The sequence below is a fragment of the Triturus cristatus genome, chromosome 4_2 (genome assembly GCF_964204655.1).
Source record: "Triturus cristatus chromosome 4_2, aTriCri1.1, whole genome shotgun sequence".
Classification (NCBI taxonomy): domain Eukaryota; kingdom Metazoa; phylum Chordata; class Amphibia; order Caudata; family Salamandridae; genus Triturus; species Triturus cristatus.
In genome coordinates, this window is record NC_140586.1 from 70,937,942 (window position 1) to 70,953,026 (window position 15,085).

Below are 15,085 nucleotides of genomic sequence, written 5' to 3' on the forward strand. Positions count from 1 at the left end.
AAAATTGTCAGATTCGTGCTCTGTCCAGCCAAGGATCTTCCTTTAAAAAGTTGTTCAAATCAGTTGAAAGGTACAAAATTATTTAGGATGACCAAAAAGTAAAGTTTACCATTTTAAGTCCTATAGGTGTTTTTTCTTTGGCTACAGAAAACAATTGCTGGTAGAAATGTGTTTGGATTAGCTCCTGTTTGAAGTTTGTGTAAATTCCCTCAAGTCGTTTTTAAGATGTGTGTGTTACTAAAATATACTGGCTGGGCTTTAGAGTAATAATCCTAAGATTGTTTGGATCACTAATTAGCAAATTATTCTCAGATCCAAACTGGATCTGAAGATAAAAAATGCAAAGGAATTTAAAATGTGATTGAATGGGGGGAACATTTTGTTGAGCAGGCCATGTCAATTTCCACGAATCCATTGATCTATTCTACATGATTATCTAGCTCTGTGCTGTAGGTTCTGTGATCAGTATGGTGAGGGTAGATATCCTGAATGTACTGGGGAGGGCGCAGAGCCCTTCCAGAAACCCTATGTTCAGATGATTCAATTTTGCACAGCGCATACTGGGGGTACGGGTTGTGGGCAAGACTTGTCTGGAACCCATCACGCATGGCTGAAAAGCCCAAATAAGTTATGGGGGGAAAAACTTGATAAAGAGAAGTTATGGTTCCTTAATCAAAAGAGAAAATAATGGTTGTTATTAAAACAAAGCAAAAACCAAAGGATTGCATATGGCCATGTCTGAACTGGGGTGGCAGAGTGGGCTAAAGAACGGTGATGGATTAAACCCAGATCAGTTGACTGGGGGTGAGTGCTTGCAATGTTCAACACTCCGTCCATCATTTCCTTTGGTATTCCTTTGTTCGCCATAAGTTGGCAGGGTATGCTCAGACGTGAGTCCCTTGCTCACTTTGCCACTGGATTCAAGCAAGCCTGGCTGAAGACGGCTGAAATGCCAGAAACCGGTCCTAGGAAGCTTGTTTCCTGTCCAGGGAAGACATGGCTTGGCAGTTCGGGCTGGACTGTTCCCATAAGGCACAGGGTCAGACTGATTTGCATATGGCCATGTCTGAACTGGGGTGGCAGAGTGGGCTAAAGAACGGTGATGGATTAAACCCAGATCAGTTGACTGGGGGTGAGTGCTTGCAATGTTCAACACTCCGTCCATCATTTTCTTTGGTTTTTGCTTTGTTATTAAAACAAATCATAGAGATTTCCCTTAAAGTTTTAATGTTGCAGGACATTGTAGTTACAAGGCAACACCTAAAACCAAAACTTGCGATTTATGCTGCACACCTAATCTTAATAATTCCCCATTGCACTGTCCATGAATCGCATATGATGTCATAGATTTACTGAATTTGTACAGTTTTCCTACAGCTGCACTCTGTACATTTTACTCATTGGGTGGTTTTGTGTCAGATGGAGATATCCACCTCCCAACTCATTTTACGGGCATTGAGAGACCTGTTGTGCAGAACAATGTCATCACCACCATATTCACGGGGTGCTCTATTGAGAGGTAGGCTACCCCATTCATACAAGGCAGGTGGAAGGTACTGTCAAGACTACATTTATAGAGACTGTCTTTCCGCATTAAGGAGTTGCGAACAAGCTTTGTGCATACAAGATTATATTAAAAGTTTGTAATCCAGGAGTTATATATTTTAAAACATGTCTGAATAATGGTAATAGTTGGTGGCACATCCATTAAAATTGGATGATAGATCCAAGCCAAAAGTTTGGGTCTTATTACTACCCTGCATGGTCCATGGTTCATTGATAACAAAGTAAATAACACAATAAATACTTAGAATAAAGGGTTTTGGTAGTTTTAGAATTTCCACATTGGCTATATTGCCTCTCGTTGTTTCTACTGTCCAGGTGAAGTTGTAGGCAGGAGCAGTCGTATTTGCCATGACATTGTATCGTCAGTTGGAGACAACTGCCTGCATCACACATTGTTGGCAAGAGCACTAGGGGGTGGAGTAATATTGACAAAAAACGTGTTTACTAAGACTTATTGCTTGAACACTACAGTGTTGAGGCCCCACTGAAGCAGTTCGGCTCATTTGGCTGACTTCACAAAAGCCTTTGCCATCCTAGCTCCTTTGTGTGCAGATCTTTGACTTCTTCGAACAGATAACATGTTCTAGGTTTGGCATGACAAGCTGTGACAGCCGCTGGTTTACAGGCAAACTCCAGAATAACTTGTAAATTAAATTTTTGCATTTTGTTTCACTTGCAGATAGCTTCGAAAACTCTGCCTGGCTTGCTTTCATAGAGCGGGCTCATATTTGGTGGGATCAGTGGCACCTGTCTTGTGTTTAAGCAAGAGGCAGGGACTTTTGAAATCAAAGTTTAGGCCAAGCGAGAATTCAACACGTATTCTCTAAATACAAGGCAGTTGACTCCGAAATTTCGTTTGTGTATTTTTTCGTCTCAGGCAAACGTACAGGGGAGGAAACCACCTGTTTCTCAGGTATTGAGTAGTTGCATTTACCTTGCCACAGGGTTCAACCATGTGTTTCACATTGCATGACCGAGGTGTGTCATCTGTCACAAACTGGCCTCTGCATCCTAGCGAGTCGTATTTATTTTTGGTAAGGTGATGAGCGATTTCTTATCCTCATTACTGCAATCTCGCAGCCATCTCTATTCATCCAGTCTGCGGCACCCTTGTTATTTTTTTTCTTCATGGTTTTCTATGACGTGCACAAGATCCCAAGGGGCATCAGAGCACTTTATGAGTGATACAAGGCCATAAACAGAATAGGTAAATCGAAATGCAGACTTGCGTCGCAAAGGTGGAAGATACTTAAAGGATAATGACGTAAATACCTGTTATGCATGTGTGGTCTATACAAAAGTACTGAATAGAGTAATCCCATTAATGCGACACCCCATGAACAAAACCTGAATATCTGAGAAAGTGACATAAGGGGAAGGGTGTGTAAAAAAGGCAGACAGTGGCTTTAAAATGTTCTTTCGGTTGCTGATGTCGGGACTCTTTATGCAGTGCTTAATTTGAGCAGGTGGTTGTAGGTGGGGTCCACCGGCGCTCATTTTTAGGGACGGTGACTTACTTTGACTCATTATACTTTTACCCAGAGCAAGAAAGAGAAAAAACAAAATGAGAGGAAAAGAAAGGCAAAAAAATAGTGACAAAGTGAGAAGCAGGGATGAAAAAGCGACTACGAGAGTTAGATAAAAAGTTTGGAGTGTTTGGTGGTAGATGAAAGAGGCATATGGTGGAATCAAGACTATCTAGCCTTGGTGTTCGGCACCTCATGCCTGTCGGGCCAGCCAATGCGGTCTGTGCAAAACTCTGAGCTCCCGCAATTATTCTTTTACAAATTAAGCACTATCTTTATGACATAACAAAAATGTCAGTTGGCCAAAAGATGGCGACTGGACAATTAGAAATGTCCCTGCTGCCCTCCCCAAACCATCAGGGTCAAACTCTATGCTGCCTTTGCCTCTGTTCACCAGGCTATAACCATCTGACAAATTACTCCAGAGGACGTGTGTTGGAACTGGATGCACTACAGTACTCAGTGAAAGACCTTAGAACAGGACACAACATCATACTACATTTGAGACTTTCAGAAGTGGACTTGATACAGAAGATGATACTTCCAGATCTCGACACAGTACGTTACATGAACCTCCAGAACTGGACATAATATCGTTGATGAAGCCTTCAGTGTGCACAGTGCAGTAATCGAAGTGAGGCCTCCAGAGTTGAACATGATTCTGCAGATGAAGACTCTAAGAGTTGGATACAGTACGGCACTCGGTGGAAAACTTCAGAACTGAACATAATAATGCAGTTGAAGCTTCCAGAACCGGACACTATACAATACTCTATGAATCTCAGAATCACAATTCTCCAGAAAATGCCACCATGATTGAGGAAAATACCTCAAGTGATGCGTCGAGAACAGAGCAAAATGCATCAGGTGAGTCCTCCAAAACTAGACTCAAACCTGAAAAAAACTTCAAGAACTGAAATATTCAAGGTTATGCCTCCAGAAAAGGGCTGCGATGTTGGCACCATGCCCCATGGGTATCTCCCAGAAATAGACATATCACTGTAGATGAAGCCTCCAGATCTGGTCACAATTCTCCATGTGAGCTGGTGAGGCCCCCGAAGTGGCCTCCGAAATGGGCTACAGTGGCCGAGCCGAGGCCTTCGTGGGCACGATACAGCGTATGGAACATCCAACTCTTGGCAAAATATTCCGTAGGAGATCTTTACAGCTGTACAAAGGACCTAGAAGAGGCTTCCAGAACCCATGGTAATTCCTCCAGAACTGAGCATGAGGCTCGAAATAAGGCATCCAAAGATGGAAGCAATAAACCAGTTGTGACCTCCACAGCTGAGCCTAATGCTCTAAATGTAGCCACTAGAGTTGGATGCAATACTCGAGAGCGGGGTTTTAGAACTGGACTTGATAATCCAGGTGTGGCCTTACTTGGGAAGCAATGACCCATCCACCTTTCCAAGCTGGTTATTGCCTTCTGTGACAGATTGAGTAACAAGGGTGCAAATATCTATGCAATGATACGGTGAGACACTATGTGCTTTATTCCTCTGCAGTGATGTGGAAGAGGTGTGGTGCATGTGGAAGAGGGGTCGGGGGTTCACGGTTCGATCCCCGGTACCAGCGGCAGGTTAGCCCAGCACCTTGTGACTCTGGACAATAGCTTGCTTAATCTTCCCGACGGGCCCCAGTGCCGTAACACCTCTCTGGAGGTAGCTGTGCGCTTTACAAATGCTGGTATTTCATATTTAATTTCATATGGTGGGTAAGAAATATAGACATGCCTGGCGTGTTATTTATTCTCCCCCATAGTGATACAGCCCGACAGTAGTGTAGGTATGTCTGGGATACGCTTTGTCCCCTTGCACTGAGACGGGGAGATGAGGGAAAGTATAGAAATATCCGAGCTCTTTATTCCTGCAGTGATACAGAGAGAGGGGTGGAAATATCCGGGGGTTCTTTATTCCTGCAGTGATACAGTGAGAGAGGGGTGGAAATATCCAGGGTTCTTTATTCCTGCAGTGATACAGAGAGAGAGAGGGGTGGAAATATCCAGGTTCTTTATTCCTGCAGTGATACAGAGAGAGAGAGGGGTGGAAATATCCAGGGTTCTTTATTCCTGCAGTGATACAGAGAGAGAGAGGGGTGGAAATATCCGGGGTTCTTTATTCCTGCAGTGATACAGAGAGAGAGAGGGGTGGAAATATCCGGGGTTCTTTATTCCTGCAGTGATACAGTGAGAGAGGGGAGGAAATATCCAGGGTTCTTTATTCCTGTAGTGATACAGAGAGAGAGGGGTCGAAATAACCGGGTTCTTTTTTCCTGCTGTGATACAGAGAGAGAGGCGTAGAAATATCTGGGTTCTTTATTCCTGCAGTGAAACAGTGAGAGAGGGGTAGAAATATCCCGGGTTCTTTATTCCTGCAGTGATACAGAGAGAGAGAGGGGTGGAAATATCAGGGTTCTTTATTCCTGCAGTGATACAGAGAGAGAGGGGTAGAAATATCCCAGGTTCTTTATTCCTGCAGTGATACAGAGAGTGAGGGGTAGAAACATCCGGGTTCTTTATTCCTGCAGTGATACAGAGAGTGAGGGGTAGAAATATCCGGGTTCTTTATTCCTGCAGTGATACAGAGAGAGAGGAGTAGAAATATCCGGGTTCTTTATTCCTACAGTGATACAGAGAGAGAGGGGTAGAAATATCCGGGTTCTTTATTCCTGCAGTGAAACAGTGACAGAGGGGTAGAAATATCCCGGGTTCTTTATTCCTGCAGTGATACAGAGAGAGAGAGGGGTGGAAATATCCGGGTTCTTTATTCCTGCAGTGATACAGAGAGAGAGGGGTAGAAATATCCCAGGTTCTTTATTCCTGCATTGATACAGAGAGAGAGGGGTAGAAATATCTGGGTTCTTTATTCCTGCAGTGATACAGTGAGAGAGGGGTAGAAATATCTGGGTTCTTTATTCCTGCAGTGATACAGTGAGAGAGGGGTAGAAATATCTGGATTCTTTATTCCTGCAGTGATACAGAGAGAGAGGGGTAGAAATATCCCAGGTTCTTTATTCCTGCAATGGTACAGAGAGAGAGGGGTAGAAATATCCGGGTTCTTTATTCCTGCAGTGATACAGAGAGTGAGGGGTAGAAATATCCGGGTTCTTTTTTCCTGCAGTGATACAGAGAGAGAGGAGTAGAAATATCCGGGGGTTCTTTATTCCTGCAGTGATACAGAGAGAGAGGGGTAGAAATTTCCGGGTTCTTTATTCCTGCAGTGATACAGAGAGAGGGGTGGAAATATCCGGGTTCTTTATTCCTACAGTGATACAGTGAGAGAGGGGTAGAAATATCCAGGTTCTTTATTTCTGCAGTGATACAGAGAGAGGGGTGGAAATATCTGGGTTCTTTATTCCTACAGTGAAACAGACAGAGAGGGGTGGAAATATCCGGGTTCTTTATTCCTGCAGTGATACAGAGAGTGAGGGGTAGAAATATCCGGGTTCTTTATTCCTGCAGTGATAGAGAGAGTGAGGGGTAGAAATATCCGGGTTCTTTATTCCTGCAGTGATACAGAGAGAGAGGGGTAGAAATATCTGGGTTCTTTATTCCTGCAGTGATACAGAGAGAGGGGTGGAAATATCCGGGTTCTTTATTCCTACAGTGATACAGTGAGAGAGGGGTAGAAATATCCAGGTTCTTTATTCCTGCAGTGATACAGAGAGAGGGGTGGAAATATCCCGGGTTCTTTATTCCTACAGTGAAACAGACAGAGAGGGGTGGGAATATCCGGGTTCTTTATTCCTGCAGTGATACAGAGAGAGGGGTGGAAATATCCGGGTTCTTTATTCCTGCAGTGATACAGAGAGAGGGGTGGAAATATCCGGGTTCTTTATTCCTACAGTGATACAGTGAGAGAGGGGTAGAAATATCCGGGTTCTTTATTCCTACAGTGATACAGTGAGAGAGGGGTAGAAATATCTGGGTTCTTTATTCCTGCAGTGATACAGAGAGTGGGGGTAGAAATATCCGGGGTCTTTATTCCTGCAGTGATACAGTGAGAGAGGGGTAGAAATATCTGGGTTCTTTATTCCTGCAGTGATACAGAGAGTGGGGGTAGAAATATCCGGGGTCTTTATTCCTGCAGTGATACAGAGAGAGAGGGGTAGAAATATCCGGGTTCTTTATTCCTGCAGTGACACAGAGAGAGAGGGGTAGAAATATCTGGGTTATTTATTCCTGCAGTTATACAGAGAGAGGGGTGGAAATATCCGGGTTCTTTATTCCTACAGTGAAAAAGACAGAGAGGGGTGGAAATATCCGGGTTCTTTATTCCTGCAGTGATACAGAGAGAGGGGTGGAAATATCCGGGTTCTTTATTCCTGCAGTGAAACAGTGAGAGAGGGGTAGAAATATCCCGGGTTCTTTATTCCTACAGTGATACAGAGAGAGGGGTGGAAATATCCCGGGTTCTTTATTCCTACAGTGAAACAGACAGAGAGGGGTGGGAATATCCGGGTTCTTTATTCCTGCAGTGATACAGAGAGAGGGGTGGAAATATCCGGGTTCTTTATTCCTGCAGTGATACAGAGAGAGGGGTGGAAATATCCGGGTTCTTTATTCCTACAGTGATACAGTGAGAGAGGGGTAGAAATATCCGGGTTCTTTATTCCTACAGTGATACAGTGAGAGAGGGGTAGAAATATCTGGGTTCTTTATTCCTGCAGTGATACAGAGAGTGGGGGTAGAAATATCCGGGGTCTTTATTCCTGCAGTGATACAGTGAGAGAGGGGTAGAAATATCTGGGTTCTTTATTCCTGCAGTGATACAGAGAGTGGGGGTAGAAATATCCGGGGTCTTTATTCCTGCAGTGATACAGAGAGAGAGGGGTAGAAATATCCGGGTTCTTTATTCCTGCAGTGACACAGAGATAGAGGGGTAGAAATATCTGGGTTATTTATTCCTGCAGTTATACAGAGAGAGGGGTGGAAATATCCGGGTTCTTTATTCCTACAGTGAAAAAGACAGAGAGGGGTGGAAATATCCGGGTTCTTTATTCCTGCAGTGATACAGAGAGAGGGGTGGAAATATCCGGGTTCTTTATTCCTGCAGTGAAACAGTGAGAGAGGGGTAGAAATATCCCGGGTTCTTTATTCCTGCAGTGATACAGAGAGAGGGGTAGAAATATCCGGGTTCTTTATTCCTGCAGTGATACAGAGAGAGGGGTGGAAATATCCGGGTTCTTTATTCCTGTAGTGATACAGAGAGAGGGGTAGAAATATCCGGTTTCTTTATTCCTGCAGTGATACACTGACAGACAAGGGTAGAAATGTTCGGGGGTTTGTCATTCCCCACAGCGATACAGGGTAGAAATATATGGGAAGATGTTTTATTTCATGCAAGGATGCAGTGAAGAGGAGGGTGGGAGTATAGAAATATCTGAGATGATGTTTATTTCATGCAGCGATGCAGTGAGACAGAAGGGTAGAAATACTGTGTGTGAAATGTCTTTATCCCCTGCAGCGTCCTGGGATTGAACCCCCCGCAGAAGGCCTTCAGTCCATGCTGGAGTGCAGTGAGAGAGAAGGATAGAAACGCAGGAACCGTTGGTAGAGCGAGTCACGCAGGAGGGCGTAAAGGGTGGTTGAATTACAGTAGCATGGGATATAACTGCCTGAGATGTTGCTGCAAGCGGCGCAGGGCGTGTGTGCTGAATGCGCTACAAAACATCTCAGCGCTTCGCTTCCTGTCTCCTCGTGAGCTGGCAAGGCTGGGGCCGTTTCTTCTAACGTACGAGCTTTTCGCATCTTTCATCTGTCCCCCGATCATAGTAGCCTGTGTACGGTATACACGACGGCACAATAAACAATAGTTTGCGCAGCTCGTGCCTCCGCGCGGCTGCCGTCCCCTGCGCCGAGCACGCCCCCTCTAGGCGCAGTCAATGGCCCCCGAGAGCCGAGGGCGTCATTAGCCATCTCGCCAGATGAGCCCTGAACAATGGCGGCCGCTTGAGTAAAGTGCGCGGACGCTTTTGTGGGCCGCGTGGCTTTGTTTCTGCCTCACAAAGGCCAACCGGGGCCACAAAACCTGCTGCCAATTTACCTCCGATGGGGAGGGGGCACAAAGCTGGGTAATTAGAAGGCTCCTGGGGGGGCGCTGGGATAGGCCCCAAAGCGACCAATGGAGTCCTCGGAACAGAACACCAAGATGGCCAATGTCGGTCTGGCAACAAAATATTTCTGAGAAAATCAACTCTGTTTTTTACCGTGCGTTTTCAGGCGGTGTCACCAGAGGAACAGACATCAGACCTCTCAACTTTGGGTGGGGGTACCGGTAGAGAGTCATCTCTAGCCAGGAACTAGAGATGGGAGCCATGAATAAAAGTAACATTGGTGTGGGGGAGGGGGACGGGGGTGGTTAAGAGGATCAAGCCAACAAGAGAGAGCGTTAACCAGGAACAACAGCAACATTCGAGGCTGTGACCCCGGAGCAGAAATGAGAACCGGAAATGAGAGCAAGAGAGAGAGATATGAGAGAAGAAGGGTGAGGAAAAGAACCTGGCACAGAACGGGGACCAGGCACGAGAGCTAGAGTACAGGGGAGTGCTGGGAACCCTAGGAACCAGGACTGAGATCTACATGGAAGGGGGGGGGGGGGGGGGAGTGCTAAACACCAGGGAGGAGGACCAGAATTGGAGAAGCAGAGTGAAGGAAGTGTACCAGGGATAATAAAAGCTTAGGGAACAAGGAGTGAGAATGATGGCAGGAGAGTTCTTGGAAGACCGGATGAGAACAAGGGAAGAGGTCCAGTGAATGCTGCAGAAGGAGCTCAGATACCCCATGCCACATGGTGACTTTCTTGGTCTTAGGGAGCAACTAATAAAACATTGAGTTATTGTTGGAAGGCAGTTTGGCTTTTGTACTATAATACCACCTACGTTCAACACTCGCTATTCTAATACCTTTCCTTTCCGGTGGCAGACAGGAGACTTACGAATACCGCCAGACTGCTGGGGAGTGGTAGATGAGGGCGACAAAGGGCAGGGAGAACGAGTAGAAGCCGGTCTGCAAATGTGCACGGTCCATAATCCGCTCCTGCACAGCCAGCTTGACGCACAGCATCACCTGGCTTCCGCTGAACAGCAACACCGTCATGCAAGGGTGTCCCGGTTGGCCAGGCGAGGGCACCAGGGGCCTCGTAACCAAGCTACCCATTGAAAAACAATGATGTGCCTTGTGGAGCCATGTGGAGTCACAGAGGCACCTGCAAGCTCCATCTTTAGAAACATGCTGGAAAGGGCACAGGGATAATGGTGTTGTGGCCGTGCATTTGGGCTATCTAAACTTACTAAAGCCATCTCCTTCCTGCTCCTTCTACTCAAGAGACTTCAGCCTAGTATCCCTTGTTTTGAAATCAGTGCAGTGGTGCAAGCCCTACTTTTATTGCAGCTTGATAGTGGCAATGACTCAGCAGGCCAAGGTGAAGGCTCTTTCCTCTGGCCTGCCCAGCTAGCTGAAAAACAAATTCCATGTACAGGAAGAGAAAGAGGCACTGGGGCGAATCCAGCTTTCCATTAGAAATCCCAAAGCAAAACAAATCAAAAAGTCAACTATTTCTCCACATATCAGTCTCTCTGAATCCGGAGTCACCTCTTGGAAGAAATCAGAGTCAGTCCAAAATGGCTAACTTTCTGGAGCGGCCTAAAAATCAGTGTATTGAAACTACATATGAATACTGAAGAATATTCTTCCCATTTTTAATTTCCTCTGTTGTGTAGTCACTTGAGTCTTTTGTGGATGGTTGTGTGTGAATCCACTGCAGAAACAAATTAGACACTTTGAAATGGAAAAGCTCGATTTATCATGATGCAGTTACAACTCCCAATATATAATATAGTTGGATTCAAATTCTTAATGGCTCCGACAGCAGCCAATGGCTGAGGAGGCTGACCTTTTGTCCGTTTCTACGTCAACTGAGTCATTATTATATAACATTTAGTAAACAGCTACAGCTGTCACTAGGCAGACTTAAACACGTCTCAAAAAACAAATATCGTACCTATGAAAGGAGGTGCCTGCCCGGTCACTATAAAATCAAAAATAAATAAAAGGTTATTTTTTCTCCTTATAAGAAGGAATTATTTAATTGGACAGTCACACACATCTAGCACAGATCACTCCGTGAAGGTCCATGGCCGGGTTATCTGTTGGGCCTAACATGAAAAATACATGGAAGGTTCCAGATGAAGTCTGACTCCCCTTGTCACCCTTTGCCACCAAATACATTGACTCAGAAGCGCTTCTCCAGAGACCCGCCTTCCCTCTTCCTGTGATGGCTTCCTTCTCTAGTATTTCAGTTGTCACAAAAGAAAGGCACAGTTGAATTATTCGTGAAGTATGCCGCTGACCGCGGCCCCCGCAGGGGGCCACTCGGCGGTCGGCGCCTTAGTGGCCCCGGGGCCCCGGTCACCCCTCCCCACTCCCTCCTTCGGGGGGGGCGGGGGCAGGGATCCTGACTGTTGCCCCCCTCCGTGTCGGGGGCCGGAAGTGACGCGCAATGCGCGTCACTTCCGGGCCCAGGTGTGAGGGGAAGGCTATTTAGCCTTCCCCCACCCTCACTGGCGACCTCTTTGTCGCCCACCTCGCCTTTGACCTCGCCGCATCGGTCCGTCGTCTTCGCCTCGCGGGTCCCGCCGCCACCATTTTAGTACTTAGGTGAGTCTTGCTTAACCCTTCTCGCCCCGGCCCCGTCCCTGGGCAGTACCAGGTCGACGGGGCCCTGTGGCCCGGATGGCCGCGGGCGGGGAGGGCGCAAGTTGGGCCACGATGGCTCGGGGCCTTGTGTGCGGTGTTGTCCTTTGCGTGCTAAGCGTTAAGGGGCTAACCTCTACTGGGGTTTATGGCTGGGGGGGGGGAATTTCGCTCGTCTGTCGGCCCCTCTCCCCCTTGCCCCGGCGGGTGCTCACGGGGCATCTCGGCGCTTCGATCCGGGATATCAGCATGCTCTTAGGGCTCAGCGAGGCGCGAGTGGGCTGAGCAGGCAGGACAGCTCAGTGGGCTAATGCGCATAACGGAGCAGTCGAAGGCGCTTAGGAAACGTTTCGCGGTTTCGTATACCACTGCGGATAGTAGAGTACAACCCAGCTTGGGTTTGAATATTAACTCTGACCTCTTCGGTCCGCTTGCCTGTAATTTAGAGAGCGTGTGTGTTCTGTTTACCGGTGCGACTGTTATGTGCCGAGTAACGAAATTATTGTCGTTTTACGCCCTGGCTGTGTGTTGTTTGAGGGAGGGCCTAATGATTAGTGCGCACCGTACCGCACCTGGAGGGACGCTGTTTTTGGGGGCACAGAAGCATGCATGGTTATGTTTTCGTGTCACATTGGGATGTTATTGGCGCCTCGCGGAAAGGTTTTCGTGGCCGAGTGGTCAGAGCTGCTTCGCCTGGCGTGCGGGGATAGCTTTTCCGAATAGGTGGGGGGGGCGTGTGTGTCGGCGGGCACTGGGAGCTGGGTATGTTCATGCCCTTCGACGGTCCGGGTCAGGTTCGTCTCCCCCCCCCGGACACGGGTCAGGGGCACCAATGACTGGTGGCAGAGGCGCTGGGCTGGTGCCTCCTTTTGCCCCCTGCTTACAGCGCCCCTCGATGCGGGGGCCGGCACGCGTGCGCATGACAGGCCCATTCGATACGATTCTTTGAGCTCCGAGAATTTCGGGTCGAGCACGCCATTTTATGCATGTCAGGCCTATCGAATCGAACGAGGTGGAAAGTGTAACGATTCATTTAACGCGCTTGGTTAACGTTGGGCCTAGCTAGCGCGCGTCGCGGCATTACATAGGTGACAATGGCTCGATAAAGGGGGGTATAGAAATACAGCATTTATGCTCCAACGTGCGATTGGCCGGTTGTTCGTGGGTCTCAATGTCGGACATATTTGTGTGCTGAGGTCCGCAGGTGCTTGTCCAAGATCAAACGTCGTGTTTAGTTTTGCCAAATGTGGACAATTAAGTGTGTGTGACACAGACATAGTCCTATGAAATGTGGACTTCGCTGCGCTTTTTCAGAGATGGCTCTGTTCGTGCGAGCTCAAGGGGCTCGCTCAGCGCGGTCACGCTGCGCCCCACCCAGACCCCCCCCCCCCCCCCCCCCCCCCGCCAGCGCACTACCAGCCCTAAAAGCGATATGTGTGAACACCGGCAGTGAGCTCACGGGTTTCTTGGGTTTGAATCTCGGCAAGGCAGGTTCTAACCAATTCAACTTTCAGAGGCTAATAAACACAATGAATACAATTGAGTAACGTAGTAGCGTCAGTACATCGTATTTCATGCAATATTGAGGCGGCAACCTAAACAAAGGCATTTGTGTGCAGAAATGCCGCGCGCGCGCGGGTCACCGGCAGGGGATCGCGTAGTTGCTTTGTAGTCGAAATGAAATTTGTAACGGACATCCTAGGTCGGGGAAGCAGGCTGCGCCTCGTGGTCGCGTCTCCCTTTTTTGGGCAGCGCGGGTACTGTACAATTTTCACTTCCGGACAGTGAATTGGCCCCCGTGCCTGAATATGTAATGTAAAGCGCGCCAATAATTTCGTAGTGCACGCTATATAAAGGCGAATGAATGGAGATTTGACGCGTTCGCTTCACGCGAGACAGTGATTTTGGGGCAAATGGGCACCAGGAAAGTAGTATGGGGGTGGGGCGCAAGCGAGCACCATGCTGCTTGCCAGGTTCAAGGTGGGGATAGGGGCAGACGCGATCAGGGTGTGCATGGTTAAAAGTGATTTGTATGAGCACCTGTGTCCTCCCCCCCCCTCCCCCCCCCCCCCTTTTTCTGCGGTTCAGTCACGCCTTTTCGTGTATGCATATTTCTTGTGCTTATGCTGGTTTCTCTTTCAGTACATTCGTCCGCTTTCGGTGACTGGAGGATTATTAATTGGCGACAGAGAGACGCGAGCCAAACATCATCCGTATTCGGGGCTCGGACGGGAGTAAGTACGGGCAGGTGGGGGACGGGGGTACCGTTCGGAGTAGCATGTGGCACTCAGGAGCGAAGAATCAGCCTCAAAGGGGGCGAACAGGCGGTTAACTTTCTCTCTTTCCCAATTGCAGATAAGAGAGAACAACTGCTAAGTGATGGACAGCCAAGGATTATCCCCCCCCCTTTTCACACCAGGGACACAGGTTGAGGAGTCCGTGCCGGACACTTCGGAGGAAGCCCGGATTGCCGCATTCTTGGAGCTGACGAGGGCCAAGGGTTTAGCTTGGGCGACTGAACTATTGAAAGCCAGTACCCCCCCAGACTCTGGGATATCGATGGACGGTCCGGCTACGGATAAGGATGTAGGGGAGGTTGCGGGCCCGTCACGGTCGAAAAGAAACCGCCGCCCCACGAGCAAAGACTTTCCGGTTGAGCAACCACCGGCTCGAAATAGAGCGGCCCCTCTTCACAGGGCCTCAGCGACCCCCCAGGCGGCGGTTAGCTTGGGGACGGGGACGCACAACGTACTGCCTTGCCCGCCCCAGGCGACATTTGCCTCAGCAGAGGATCTGGGTAAGCTTTCAGACACTTTAAAAGACTTCATGGCTGAGGTCAGATCCGGTCTTCTGCTTGCCAGGTCACCCCTAGGGGTCGGCCCGTCCGCTCCACCGCCGCCGAGTGTGACCCCGGCGCCGGGGGGCTTCACGCAGGTCTGGGGTCAGCCGCCGGCTGCATTGGAACCTCCTCCGCGGCCCCCACCCCCAGCTGCTGCTGTGGCCGAGAGCGCGGCAAGTGCGGTCGATCCTGCAGTAGTGGTTCCCCCGGTGGTACCGACGCCGGCACCAACACTAGCCGTAGCACCTAAGCCTCTAGTTACCACGGCCCCGCTAGTATCGGGCCGCTGTTCACTCGCTTGGATGGTCCCTTTAGTGGCCAAAGAAGGGATTTGGCGCAGGGAATTTATCGATATCTTCACCCTTCTCATGCATGGGGCGGAGGGGGTAGATACCAGGAGGATGGGCAACAAGGAAGAGGACAAGAGGGTGCGGTATCATTTATATCCCACCAAAAATA

At 48.4% G+C, this 15,085-nt stretch overlaps 1 protein-coding gene and 1 long non-coding RNA gene across 12 annotated transcripts in view; one reads left to right on the forward strand and one right to left on the reverse strand.

The window, feature by feature from the left end:
- Positions 1-15,085, reverse strand: part of ELAVL3 (ELAV like RNA binding protein 3) — a 135,087-nt gene that overhangs the window by 110,976 nt on the left and 9,026 nt on the right. The window lies entirely within an intron of this gene.
- LOC146833004 (uncharacterized) overlaps positions 1-15,085 on the forward strand; it is a 243,392-nt gene that overhangs the window by 89,592 nt on the left and 138,715 nt on the right. The window lies entirely within an intron of this gene.